A 14,028-nucleotide genomic window follows, 5' to 3' on the forward strand; every position below is an offset into this window, starting at 1 on the left:
GAGTATTTTAATGTCATCAATACCTCTTCCACAATTATACTATAGGCCATAGTCTTTTGGAAAGATTTCCCGTAAGCTGATAATCTGCGCATGGCAGGTGGATTTCTGTAAATTGCAATCACAGAGCCATGCCCTGATTTGCTTGTTTTGTCTTCTTCCTGATCACTTGTCTTCGTCATCATTTATCTCCAAATTACCTTTACAATGATAAGTCTTATACACCTTTTCCAGGAATTAATATGTAACAGTCAGTGCTAAATTACTTAACAGTTTAAACATGTGCTTAGGACACCCAGAAAATAAATGCTTCTAATAATTATTTGAAGTATTTAATCATTAAAATTCCAAAAAGAAAAATAAGAAAAGTAATACTTTGTTGTGTTTATTTTACTGTTTATAATTGTTTTTAATTTGTGACCATAGAGGATGGTGCTGGTAGAACATCCTTCCCCTTTAAGAGCTTAGAGCCCTTGAAGATATTAATCTTGCTTTGAACAGTACCCAAAAATGAAATATTCCATAATGATAAGAGGGATTAGTGCATGTGGAATAATTTAAAATCAGGTTTTTTTTCACTATGTTAGATCAGAATCAGACTTTACAAAGTAGCCATTCTTAATTCCCAGCTCCCCACTCATTACCAGTGCTGCCTTGGAAAAGTCTACCTTTTCCAGGCCTCAGTTTCTTCATCTGTAATTTAGTGAGCTAAATGTTCTCATGGAGAAAATGTCCAAGTATCAACCTATACTGACAGGCAGACTGTGGATGGTAGCAGGGAAAAGGCAGTGAGGCAGTATTGTATAGTGGTTAGAAATCCAGAATCCAGAGCCAGTTTACCTGGGTTTAATGTCTGCCTCATTTTATTTATTCATAAAATTAAATTTTGTGAAAATTAAATGAGACACTATGTAAAGCAATTAGAATAATGCACTCTATGGCTGCTTGCTGCTATGATGATAATAATCTCTAAGAAAATATAAACTGAGGGCCTGAACCCAATTAATACTTTTACCATTGAAAAAGGGAACAGAAATTATAGGGTAAAGGCCATTCATTATATAAACTTTGTAAGATTGTGAAACCTTTGCCACTCCTTTATCTGTCAGCTTTATCCTCTGTTTGTCCAAAGTAGTCAGCAGATAAACCTTAAATTAAATGAACCCATTTGCTGGACTTAAATGGCAGCAAGGAAGCAGGGAGGTGGAGAAACAGTGTCTCATTCTGCAGCTAGGCTTAGGAAGACAGCTACCAGAAGGAGAGAAAACTGGCTGTGTCCCTGGGCTACCAGGAAGAAGGAACATGAGGCACCTGGAAAGGGGCCTGAGGACTTAATGATGACAAAGTTCATGTGGTTCCCTGCCCTTCTTACTTCTCTCACAGGGCTTTGGTGTGTATCAAATGAGCTTATAACAGTGCTTTTGAAGTGGATAAGTGTTATAGAGATGTCACTGGTATAGCAGTGAGTACTGTCGTTTTAAGAGGGTTAACTTGAAACACAGGCAGAGAGGGCAGGGGTCCAGTGGAAAACAAAGGCAGGTGGAACATAGGCAGGGACAGGTGTGGCAGTTTGAGTCAGCCTAACCGCAGGAACCAACCAAGCAGAAATAATAAAATGTTTCTGGACTCAAAGTGGAAGGCAGGGGAAAATAAGGGAGGGCCTGCAGCAACAGAAAGTTCAGCATAGGAACAGAGAAAGAATACATAGAAACAGGGAAAGTTCAGGTCCGCTGCTGGGCAAGAACAATCCAAGGAATCAATCCGGTGACGACACGGATAGATATAGAGGCAGGCTTGTAGCAAATATATACCCCTGGACTACAAAGCTTTAAGGGGGGCAGCCTATTATTGGGATCCCCCTCTCCGTGAGGGGAATCTGAATCTGCTTGTAATAAATTTCCCACACTTTTGCTTAACTCTTCGGGTCCACGGAGCTCATTCTTCGGCATTGCGAGACACAACCCCAGGAAAAAAACCCTCGGCTCACCATTCCAGTTTTCAATTTTACAACTGTTACATTGAAAAGCTACACAATGTTAGGGTTGCCAAAGCAGGTAAGCACATGGCCAAAAAAAGGTGTAAAGAATTATAAATTTATTAGGTCATCTGGAAACCAGATGGGCTGAACTACAAAATGGCTCCAGCCCCGAGGGACCAGGGAGTCAGAGGTTTTAAAGGACTCTAGGCAGGCTTTTTCCGCAGGGAATTCTCTGGGTGGATCCAGATCCCGAGCAAGTCTGGAGCGGAAGTCACTGGTCTTAGCAAATGGAATGTGGTCTAAGTGAAAGGGAATGTTGGTTGCAAAATTATCTAAAGGTCAGTTTCCCAGGGGAGGGGATATTGATTCGATTATTTGATCCGACCTAACACACTCAAAATGGGTATTGTTAAAAGTTAAATTGAGGCATATTAAACATATAGTTTATTTGAGCAAAAATCTATTTGAATTGAGCAGCACCAAACCACAAGTGGTTAGAGGCACTCCAGGGACACTAGCTAGCTGCTAGGGGAATTACTTATATAGAGAAGGTACAGCAGCAAAAACAAGAAATTATTTGATGGATTATAGCTTCAAGCCTAATTGGCTGTTTGTGATTGGGTATCCTTAGGCTTCTGTTTTTTTAACCTTGAGATGTTAACAGACATAGGTTTCGATTTGCTTACATGGGCCACCAATGCTTTAAAGCCACCTCAATCTAATGGCCTCCTTGTTTAATTAATTTAACTGTATATAAGACTTGTTTAACTCCCTGAATTCAGTTCAATGTTTGAATATTGTTAAAACAATGTTTAAGTTTTGTTCTTTCTTTATGACTGATTAAGCAAATTCAGACTCTTCCAGGAAGCCTTCTCTGAACACCTCAACAATCACACCACACCCTCTTCTAATTTTCATAGCAGTATTTCCTCTTATCTTCTTATCTCTCCTGCAGCCTGTGAAACCTTTCATTTTTATTTACCCTTTCTGACTAAGTCCTCTTTCACCCAGGTGGCTCCCTAAGGCAGAGCATGAAGCTCTCTATGCATAGTAGATGCTCAATAAACATTTGTCAACTATTGGCGTGGTAGGCAGTATAATGGCCCCCAAAGATGACCACATTCTAATTCCTGGAACCTGTGAATATGTCACCTTACATGGCATAGGGGAATTAAGGTTTCAGATGGAATTAAGGTTACTATTCAGCTGACCTCAAAAAATAGTTTCAAAACTAAACTTCCCTTCCCCCCTTGTTTGAATCTTCTCAGTTCATAAACCACAAACAATCCCTTCTTTTCTATTACAGGAAAAAGCCTGAGTTTAGGTGAATACACATTAAAAGTTCTGCTTTGAATTCTCTTTTGATGGTTAAGGAAATATGAAAACAAACAATAACCAAAAAACCCCAAAAGATTGTTTATATATTACTTCATCTTTGCACCTGTTCTACAGCTGCAAGCTGGGAGGCAGGTGGAAGGTCAATAAGCTCACCTCTCTACTTTCAAGTAGATTAGAACTCAAAGTGGACACTTATTTTTAAAAAACACCTTGAATAACAAAGTATAGTCATTGCTCTAACTCAAGGTTTTTATACTAGTCCAGCCACACACATTAATGTGTGCTTACTGTACCTGAAGAGAACTAGCCAGGTTGGAGAGAGAGCAGGTGGTAGACCATCTTTGAGGAAACATTAAAATGTGCCTCTGTCTTGGAACTGACCTCTCTTCACTCTGATCTCTGGTTGTTTGCTATCGTTGGGTGGTTTCCTGGTAGTACAAGCAGAGGGAAAACAGGTAACTCTGTGGGAGAGAAGCAATATTGTCAGGAGCCAAGAGTCGGTCAAAGGATTAACTCTGACCTTCAGTAAGTTACTGTAACTAGGCCCACTTCCTCTTGCCTGAGGACAAAGCATTTCTTCTGTAGCCGCCCTTCAACCGCCACACCCTTTATCTATAGTTACGACTTTAGCCGATTATCTAAGTCAGCCCCCACCCCTCCTAGGCATAGAAATCACACCCTTCTAGAAATCACATATAAGGAACGCTGTAAAAATAAAGTTTTGAGGCTTGATCAGAATCCCCTTTGTCTTGCCTCCATTCTTTGCATCCCTTGTCTGTTTCTCATTCTCTTAGGTGCGCCGCCTCGGTACCCCCGTTAGAAGACCCCGCAGGTCGGGGAAATAATGGCGCCCAACGTGGGGCACGAGAGTCGGCTCTCCGGGGAACATCTGCACATCGGTCCGGCCGGACACCCTTGAGTCGCCACGGAACTCCCGTGAGTGAAGACTCGCCTCTTGAGTCGCCGCGGAACTCCCGTGAGTGAAGACTCGCCTCTTGAGTCGCCGCGGAACTCCCGTGAGTGAAGACTCGCCTCTTGAGTCGCCGCGGAACTCCCGTGAGTGAAGACTCGCCTCTTGAGTCGCCGCGGAACTCCCGTGAGTGAAGACTCGCCTCTTGAGTCGCCGCGGAACGCCCGTGAGTGAAGACTCGCCTCTTGAGACGCCGCGGAACTCCCGTGAGTGAAGACTCGCCTCTTGAGTCGCCGCGGAACTCCCGTGAGTGAAGACTCGCCTCTTGAGTCGCCGCGGAACTCCCGTGAGTGAAGACTCGCCTCTTGAGTCGCCACGGAACTCCCGTGAGTGAAGACTCGCCTCTTGAGTCGCCGCGGAACGCCGCGAGTGAAGACTCTGTCCCTTGATCGCCGCGGAGCTGCCTGTCCGTGAGTATGATCTGATTGCAGTTGAGTTTTGCAGATGATTTTTTCAGACAAGATTTAAGAGTGAATTCCTTGTGAGAATGAGTTTTTGTGCCCTTTGACGGATTTCCTACACTTTGAGCTTCTCGATTCAACCTCCAGTCCGCTAATAAGCACTCGTCTCGCCGATCTGGGAAGTGTTAAGGGTACTGCGATCTGGCTGAGTGAGAACTCTGAATCACCCTGAGGAGTAATTTGTCTCTGGTCGGTTCCTCGTCACGTCTCTCGCAAACCCTGAGCTCACTTTATCTTAGTGGTCGCTAACCTGGCATGGGGCTTATACATCCCGACCTATGATATGTGAGCAGGGGCCTTTGGGCAAACAGAGATTGTTGACGAGACAACTGTCCTAGGCAATGGAAACTCAGGGCTGACCTGGCACGGGGTTTATACGTCCCAGAGGCTTACGTGGAGGAGGCAAAAAATTGAGAAGCTCCCACATCAACATGGGCACCTCTCTCAGTTCTCACGAGGAATTCCTCGGTGGGCTCAAGGAGTCCCTCAGGACGCGAGGAGTAAGGGTAAAAAGAAAGGATCTTAGACATTTCTTCTCTTTTATTCATGAAACATGTCCCTGGTTTCCACTAGAGGGCACCATCGATTCAAAGCGATGGAAAAGAGTGGGCGACGCCCTTCAGGATTATTATGAGACTTTTGGCCCAGAGAAAATCCCTAAAGGTTTAAAAAGACCCCCTTAGATGATAAACTCTCCCCGGAAGATCAGCAACTGCCAATCTTTTTCTTTCCTTAATAATAAATAAAGAAATAAAAATTGAAAAATAAATAAAATAAAAAAAGATGCCAGACCATTACTGAATCTTCCCCCTAAGAAGGAGGTGGGGGAAGGGAGACACGTGGCGATCCAATATGGACGCCACTCCCCAAGAAAGCCACTTTGAAAGGCCTCATCTTCGCCATCTTTATTTATTTTCCAGCTAATGACTTAAAGCTTTTACAAATTCATAAATGCATCCGGGATTTCTGTGCACATGTAAGGGGAAAAGGCCAGTTTAAAAACGAGTGTGCATAGTTTTGAGCTGAACTTGACCTTTTGCTGTGTACAGAATAAAAACCCGAGACTGTTTTGGCCTTAAAAATGGCGGAGATGAACCGGGGAAAGAGATATAGGCAGGCTTCCCAAGGCTCTCTTGAAATTTCCCGCCCAGAGGCAGGTAACCACCAGGAAGTAGAAAGCAAGTTTACATGTGAATAGCTATGGGTTTGTTTCTTGACTTCCTCAGCAGGAAAAATTCTTTAAAAAATTTAGTGGCTGTGCCAAGCCTATTGGCTGGAAATTTAAAACTTTTAAGTTCAAATGATCTAAATGTATTGAAATTTAAAATAATGAAATGTTGATCTGAGTATGCCTAGTATGAAGTCTAGATGATATAAGTTAATTAATTGAATATGCCTTATATTTTATTTGAAATGTATCCTTAAAAATGTAAAAGTATTACTGATTTGAGAAATGCTAAGTATTTGATTTGCTACCTGAAAAATTGAAGCTCTGAAAGTTTAAGTCTTTTTTCTAACCATGAAAAGGCTACAAAAATGAAAAACCCAGAACCTTTTTTCCTAAGAAAAATGGCGGATTTGACCAAAAGGCCATAAAGTAATTTTTAAAATGCTAATAGAAAGTATTAAAAATTTAACCTTAAGGTCTTCAAGACAAAATTTATCCAAAGTAAATGCCTTAAAACAATTGTAATTGGATTTGAAACTCAAAATTGTTGAAAAATATAAAAATAAAGTAGCCCAGATAAAGACTGGCTATGCCCTTGTTAATGCAGGAAGGTGTAGTCGCCCTTCCCCCAGCATTCTGGGAGGCAAGTTCCCGCCAATAGCCATTTTTAAGAATGTAAAGTAATTGCCGCCTGCATTCTTAATTAAGCTAGAGGAGGAGCAACATTTGCAGCTTGTGAGATAGCCGCCATCTTGCCTGCCCCTCTGGCCATGTGGTTACTGCCCGCCATCTTGAAATAACAAAGGCCAACCCCTTTCTTTAAATAAGCCAATGTCTTTGTAAGCAATTTAAATAAATCTAAGAAAGTTACTGAAGCCTTCCCATGATCCCTCTGTCTTAAGAGGATACCTTAAAAATATAATTTTAAAATTATAATTGGTCTCTTAAAGAGGATTAGTTCATTTCAAAGGAGGGAAATTAATATCTTGAGTTTATGATAACTTCCATTTTCTCAGGGAAAATTTGATTCTACTAGGTTTTCCAGAGACTAAATTAGAGAATCAACAAAGTGAACATTTGATCATTTAATGCTCATTTAACTAACATTTATTAAATATTAGAGGCCTGGGTGCACAAAATTAGTGCACTCGGGGGTGGGGGGGGGTCCCATCAGCAGTTTGGGAGCCCTTGGAGGATGTCAGAGAGCCAACAGTCAGACATCCTTAGCGCTGCCGCCACTGCAGCTGTGCTCATCAGCTGTGAGCCCGGCTTCTGACTGAGCAGCACTCCCGCTGTGGGATTGGGCCGAAACCAGCTCTCTGACATCCCCAAGGGGTCCCAGATTGCGAGAGGGCACAGGACAGGCCAAGGGACCCCACTGGTGTACAATTGGGGCCAGGGAGAGACACGGGAGAGACCGCAAGAGGGAGCTGGGGAGGGACTGCAGGAGGGACTGTGGGAGGGCTCCAGGGTGTGTCCGGCCCATCTCCCTCAGTCCCAATAGGCTGGACCCCAACAGCAAGCTAACCTACTGGTTGGAGCATCTGCCCCCTGGTGGTCAGTGTACATCATAGTGACCAGTTGACTGTCTGCCCCCTGGTGGTCAGTGCATGTCACAGTGAGTGGTTGAGCGGCCTTAGAATATCATTAGCATATTACGCTTTTTTAAAATTTTTATATTTATTGTTCAGACTAGAGGCCCGGTGCACGAAATTCATGCACGGGGGGAGGAGGTCCCCTCAGCCCAGCCTGCACCCTCTCCAATCCGGGACTGCTTGGGGGATGTCCAACTGCCAGTTTTGAGCCGAAGCTGGCAGTTGGACATCCCTCTCACAATCCAGGACCGCTGGTTCCTAACTGCTCACCTGCTTGCCTGCCTGATTGCTCCTTATGCCCCCCCCCCCCACTGCTAGCCTGATAACCCTTAACCACCTCTGCCTGCCAGCCTGATCAGGTGGTAGACCATCTTTGACTGCCCTAACTGCCCCTCCTGTCAGCCTGGTTGCCCCCAACTGCCCCTCCCCGCCAGCCTGGTCGCCCCTCACTGCCCCCCCTGCCAGCCTGGTCACCCATTACTGTCCCCCCTGCCAGCCTGGTCACCCCCAACTGCCTCTCCCTGCTGGCCTAGTTGCCCCCAACTGCCCCCCCTGCCGGCCTGGTTGCCCCCACTGCCCCCCTCTGCCAGCCTGGTTGCCCCTCACTGGCCCCCCTGCCGGCCTGGTCGCCCCAAGCAGCCTGCTGGTCAGTCATTTGGTCGTCCCTTGCTAACCCTCCTGCCAGCCTTGTCGCCCCACGCAACCTGCTGTTTGGTTGTTACTGTGAGGGTATCATGACCAATTTTCATAGTACACTTTTATTAGTATAGATTATTACAGATGTTCCTCTTTTTTCCACCCATAGCTCCTCTCTACCCAGTTCCCTCCCCACTCCAGGCCTTCACACTCCCTGACCCCCTGACCTCTCCCATAGGTGTAAGCTCTTTGTTCAATCTCATCCCGCATCCCCCCACAACCTCTTCCTCCCGAGAATTGTCAGTCTGCTCCCTTTCCATGCCCCTGATTCTATTACATTCACCAGTTTGCTCTGTTCATCAGGTTTTCTATTCATTTGATTTTTAGAATCACTTGTTGATAGATATGTATTTGTTGTCATTTTGTTGTTCATAATTTTTTATCTTTACCTTTTTCTTCTTCTTTTTTTTTTTTTTAGTTCTATGTTAAAAATTTTATAACTTTAGTTTTTACATTTAACATATATATTTTACATTTACATCTTACACTTATATTTTACAATTATTGTTTACATTTAGGTATATGACCCATTTTGAATTAATTTTTCTATATGGTGTCATGTAGTGGTTCAACTTATTTTTTTTTCCAGTTTTCTTTTTATTTTTTTATTTTTATTGAGGTATTATATGTGTACATATCTTACTATTACCCCCCACCCCACACCCACACATGCCCTCCCCCCCAGAGTTTTGCGTCCATTGTTTATGCTTATATGCATGCATACAAGTCCTTCGTTTGATTTCATAACTCCCCCACCTTTCCCAAACTTTCCCCCTGTAATTTGAAAGTCTGTTTGATGCTTTACTGTCTCTGTATCTATCTTTTTGTTCACCACTTTATAATGTTCTTTACTATCCCTAAATGAGTGAGATCATGTGGTATTGTTCTTTCATTGACTGGCTTATTTCACTTAGCATAATGTTCTCCAATTCCATCCAGGTTGCTTCAAATGATGAGAATTTCTTCTTTTTTATGGCAGCATAGTATTCCATTGTGTAGATGTACCACAGTTTTCCGATCCAGTCATCTGCTGATGGGCACCTAGGCTGTTTCCAAATCTTAGCTATTGTAAATTGCGCTGCTATGAACATAGTGGTGCATATATCCTTTCTGATTGGTGTTTCTAGTTTCTTCGGATATATTCCCAGGAGTGGGATTACTGGGTCAAATGGGAGTTCCATTTTCAGTTTTTTGAGGAAACTCCATACTGTTCTCCACAGTGGCTGCACCAGTCTGCATTCCCACCAGCAGTGCACGAGGGTTCCTTTTTCTCCGCATCCTCGCCAACACTTGTTGTTTGTTGATTTGTTGATGATAGCCATTCTGACAGGTGTGAGATGATACCTCATTGTTGTTTTGATTTGCATCTCTCGGATAATAAGTGACTTTGAACATGTTTTCATGTGTCTCTTGGCCTTCCTTCTGTCTTCTTTTGAAAATATTCTGTTTAGGTCTGTTGCCCATTTTTTTATTGGATCATTTATCTTCCTCTTATTAAGTTGCATAAGCTGCCTGTAGATGTTGGAGATTAAACCTTTATCAGTGATAGCATTTGCAAATATGTTTTCCCATGCAGTGGGCTTTCTTGTTGTTTTGTTGATTGTTTCTTTTGCTGTAAAAAAGCTTTTTATTTTGATGTAGTCCCATTTGTTTAGGGACTTTGGCTTCCATTGCCCTAGGGGCAGTGTCAGTGAAGAAGTTCTTGTGGCATATGTCTGAGATTTTGTTGCCTGTGGATTCCTCTAGTATTTTTATGGTTTCCCGTCTTATGTTTAAGTCCTGTATCCATTTTGAGTTTATTTTTGTGTATGGTGTAAGTTGGTGATCTAGTTTCATTTTTTTGCATGTATCTGTCCAGTTTTCCCAACACCATTTATTGAAGAGACTGTCTTGACTCCATTGTATGTTCATGCCTCCTTTGTCAAATATTAATTGAGCATAGTGGTTTGGGTCGATATCTGGGTTCTCTATTCTGTTCCATTGATCAATATGTCTGTTCTTGTGCCAGTACCAGGCTGTTTTGAGAACAGTGGCTTTGTAATACAGCTTGAAATCTGGTATTGAGATCCCACCTACTTTATTCTTCTTTCTGAGGATTGCTGAGGCTAGTCGGGGTCTTTTTTTATTCCAGATGAATTTTTGGAGAGTTCTTTCTAGGTCTGTGAAATATGCTGTTGGTATTTTGATGGGGAGTGCATTGAATCTGTAGATTGCTTTGGGTAGTATGGACATTTTAATGATGTTGATTCTACCAATCCAGGAACATGGTATGTTCTTCCATCTATTTACGTCATCCTCTATCTCTTTGTTCAGTGTCCTGTAGTTTTCTGCGTATAGGTCTTTTACCTCCTTAGTTAAGTTTATTCCTAGGTATCTTAATTTTTTTGGTGCGATGGTAAATGGGATTGCTTTTTTAGTCTCTCTTTCTGTAAGTTCATTATTGGTGTATAGAAAAGCCATAGATTTCTTGGCGTTAATTTTGTATCCCGCTACATTGCCGAATTCATTTATTAAGTCTATTAGTTTTTTGATGGAATCTTTTGGGTTTTTTATGTACAATATCATGTCATCTGCAAATAAGGACAGCTTCACTTCTTCTTTTCCAATTTGGATGCCTCTTATTTCTTCTTCTTGCCTAATTGCGATAGCTAATACTTCCAGCACTATGTCAAACAGGAGTGGTGAGAGTGGGCATCCCTGTCTTGTTCCTGTTCTTAGGGGAAATGGTTTTAGTTTTTGCCCATTGAGTATGATGTTTGCTGTGGGTTTGTCATAAATAGCTTTTATTATGTTGAGGTATGAGCCTTCTATTCCCACCTTGTTGAGAGTTTTTATCAAGAAAGGGTGTTGGATTTTGTCAAATGCTTTTTCTGCATCTATTGATATGACTATGTGATTTTTATCTCTCAATTTGTTTATGTGATGTATCACGTTTATTGATTTGCGGATATTGTACCATCCTTGCATCCCTAGGATAAATCCTACTTGGTCATGGTGTATGATCTTTCTGATGTACTGCTGGAGCCGATTTGCTAGAATTTTGTTGAGGATTTTGGCATCTATGTTCATGAGGGATATTGGCCTGTAATTCTCTTTCATTGAGTTGTCTTTATCTGGTTTTGGTATTAGGGTGATGCTGGCTTCATAGAAGGAGCCTGGAAGTGTTCCTTCCTCTTGAATTTTTTGGAATAGTCTGAGGAGGATAGGTTTTAGTTCTTCCTTGAAAGTTTGATAAAACTCTCCTGTGAGGCCATCTGGCCCCGGGCTTTTGTTTGCCGGAAGCTTTTTGATGACTGATTCAATTTCTTCCATAGTTACTGGCATGTTGAGCTGTTTAGAATCTTCCTGATTGAGTTTTGGAAGGTTGTATTTTTCTAGGAATATGTCGATTTCCTCTAGGTTGTCCAGTTTGTTGGAAAAGAGTTGTTCGTAGTATTTTGTAACAATCCTTTGCATTTCATCGGGATCTGTTGTTATTTCACCTCTTTCATTTCTGATTTTGTTTATTTGGGTCCTCTCTCTCTGCTTCTTGGTGAGCCTGGCTAGAGGTCCATCAATCTTGTTTATCCTTTCAAAGAACCAGCTCTTGGTTTTGTTGATCTTTTGTATTGTTTCTTTGGTCTCTATGTCGTTTATCTCCGCTCTGATCTTTATTATTTCTTTCCTTCTGCTTACACTGGGTTTATCTTGTTGCTCTCTCTCTAACTCTTTGAGTTGTTGGGTTAGGTAATTTATTACCATTGTTTCTTGTTTTTTGCAGTAGGCTTGTAGAGCTATGAACTTCCCTCTCAGGACTGCTTTCGCTGTGTCCCATAGATTTTGGATTGTTGTGTTTTCATTGTCGTTTGTTGCCATGATGTTTTTTATTTCTTCCTTGATGTCTTTGGTAACCCAGTCATGGTTTAATAGCATGCTGTTTAGTCTCCAAGTGTTTGATTTCTTTGGGTTGTTTTTATTGTAGTTGATTTCCAGTTTTATGCCACTGTGATCTGAGAAGATACTTGATATGATTTCTATCTTCTTGAATTTGGAGAGACTTTGTCTATGTCCTAACATATGGTCTATCTTTGAAAATGACCCATGTGCACTTGAGAAGAATGTATATTCTGTGGCTTTGGGGTGAAATGTTCTGAAGATGTCGATTAATTCCATCTGTTCTAGTGAGTCATTTAGGATTGATGTTTCTTTGCTGATTTTTTGTTTAGAGGATTTGTCCAATGGTGATAGTGGGGTATTGAAGTCTCCTACTATGATTGTATTACTGTCAATCTCTCCTTTGATATCTTCCAGGAGTTTTTTAATGTATCTTGGTGCTCCTGTATTGGGTGCATATATGTTTACCAGAGTTATTTCTTCTTGTTGGATTTCTCCCTTTAGTATTATGAAGTGGCCTTCATTATCTCTTGTTATGTCCTTCACTTTGAGATCTAATTTGTCAGATATAAGTATTGCAACCCCCGCTTTTTTTTCATTTCCATTTGCCTGGAAAACCTTTTTCCATCCCTTTACTCTCAGTCTGTATGCATCCTTTTTTTTGAGGTGGGTTTCCTGTAGACAGCAGATATCTGGGTTTTGTTTTCTTATCCAGTCTGTTACCCTGTGTCTTTTGATTGGGGCATTCAATCCATTTACATTTAAAGTTATTATTGATAGGTACTTATTTGACGCCATTTTTATTCTATAACCCTGTGTACCTTCTTTGCTTCCTATTTCTTTCTTTTTTTTTTTTTTTTTTACAGCAGACCCTTTAGCATTTCTTTCATTGCTGGTTTGGTGGTGATAAACTCCCTTAGTCCTTTTTTGTCTGTGAAGCTCCTGATTTCACCTTCAATTTTGATTGATAGCCTTGCTGGGTACAGTATTCTTGGATTTAGACCCTTCCTTTTCATGACTTGGTATATTTCATTCCATTCCCTTCTGGCCTGATGAGTTTCTGTTGAGAAATCAGTTGCTAGTCTGATGGGGGTTCCTTTGTATGTAACTGTCTGTCTCTCTCTGGCCGCTTGTAAGATTCTTACTTTGTCGTTGGTGTTTGCCAACTTAACTATAATGTGCCTTGGCGTCGGTCTTTTGGGGTTCATTTTGCTTGGAACTCTGTGAGCTTCTTGGATTTGTGTGGGTTTTTTCTTCCCTATATCAGGGAAGTTTTCTGTTATTATTTCTTCAAACAGGTTTTCTATTCCTTGCTCAGTTTCCTTTCCTTCTGGCACCCCTATTATCCTGATGTTGTTTTGTTTTGTATTGTCCCGAAGTTCCCTTACGCTCTCCTCAATCTTTCTAATTTTTGTTTCTAGAAGCTGTTGTAATTGGGTATTTTTTTCCATCTTGTCTTCTAGCTCACTTATGCGGTCCTCTGCTTCATCTAGTCTACTCTTGATGCTTTCTATTGAGTTCTTTACAGCAGCGATGTCATTTTTCATTTCTTCTTGGTTCTTCTTCATTTCTTCTTGGTTCTTACTCATATTGTCGAATTTGTCTTCCATCCTTTTCAGCCACTTTATGACCATTTCTCTGAATTCTTTCTCTGATAGGTTGTTTGCCTCTAAATCATTTACTTCCTTTTCTGGTGATGTCTGCTTCTCTTTCCTGTGGGGGCTGTTTCTTTGTCTCCTCATGGTCTCTCTTCTCCGGATGTCTGGTTATATAGATTTCTCTCTCTTTCCGTGGTGCAGTGAAGAGTTTCTTTGAATCCGAATGTTTGCGCTGATAGGGGACCGGTGGTCTGGTGCTCCCAGCAGTTCAGTGTTTGCAGTTGTCGCAGAAAGTCAGGTTTCCACTAAAATCCTCCTTTCCTTGCAAGATGGCAAGGCGCCCGGCCCTTTTTC

The sequence above is a fragment of the Eptesicus fuscus genome, chromosome 1 (assembly GCF_027574615.1).
Source record: "Eptesicus fuscus isolate TK198812 chromosome 1, DD_ASM_mEF_20220401, whole genome shotgun sequence".
NCBI lineage: Eukaryota > Metazoa > Chordata > Mammalia > Chiroptera > Vespertilionidae > Eptesicus > Eptesicus fuscus.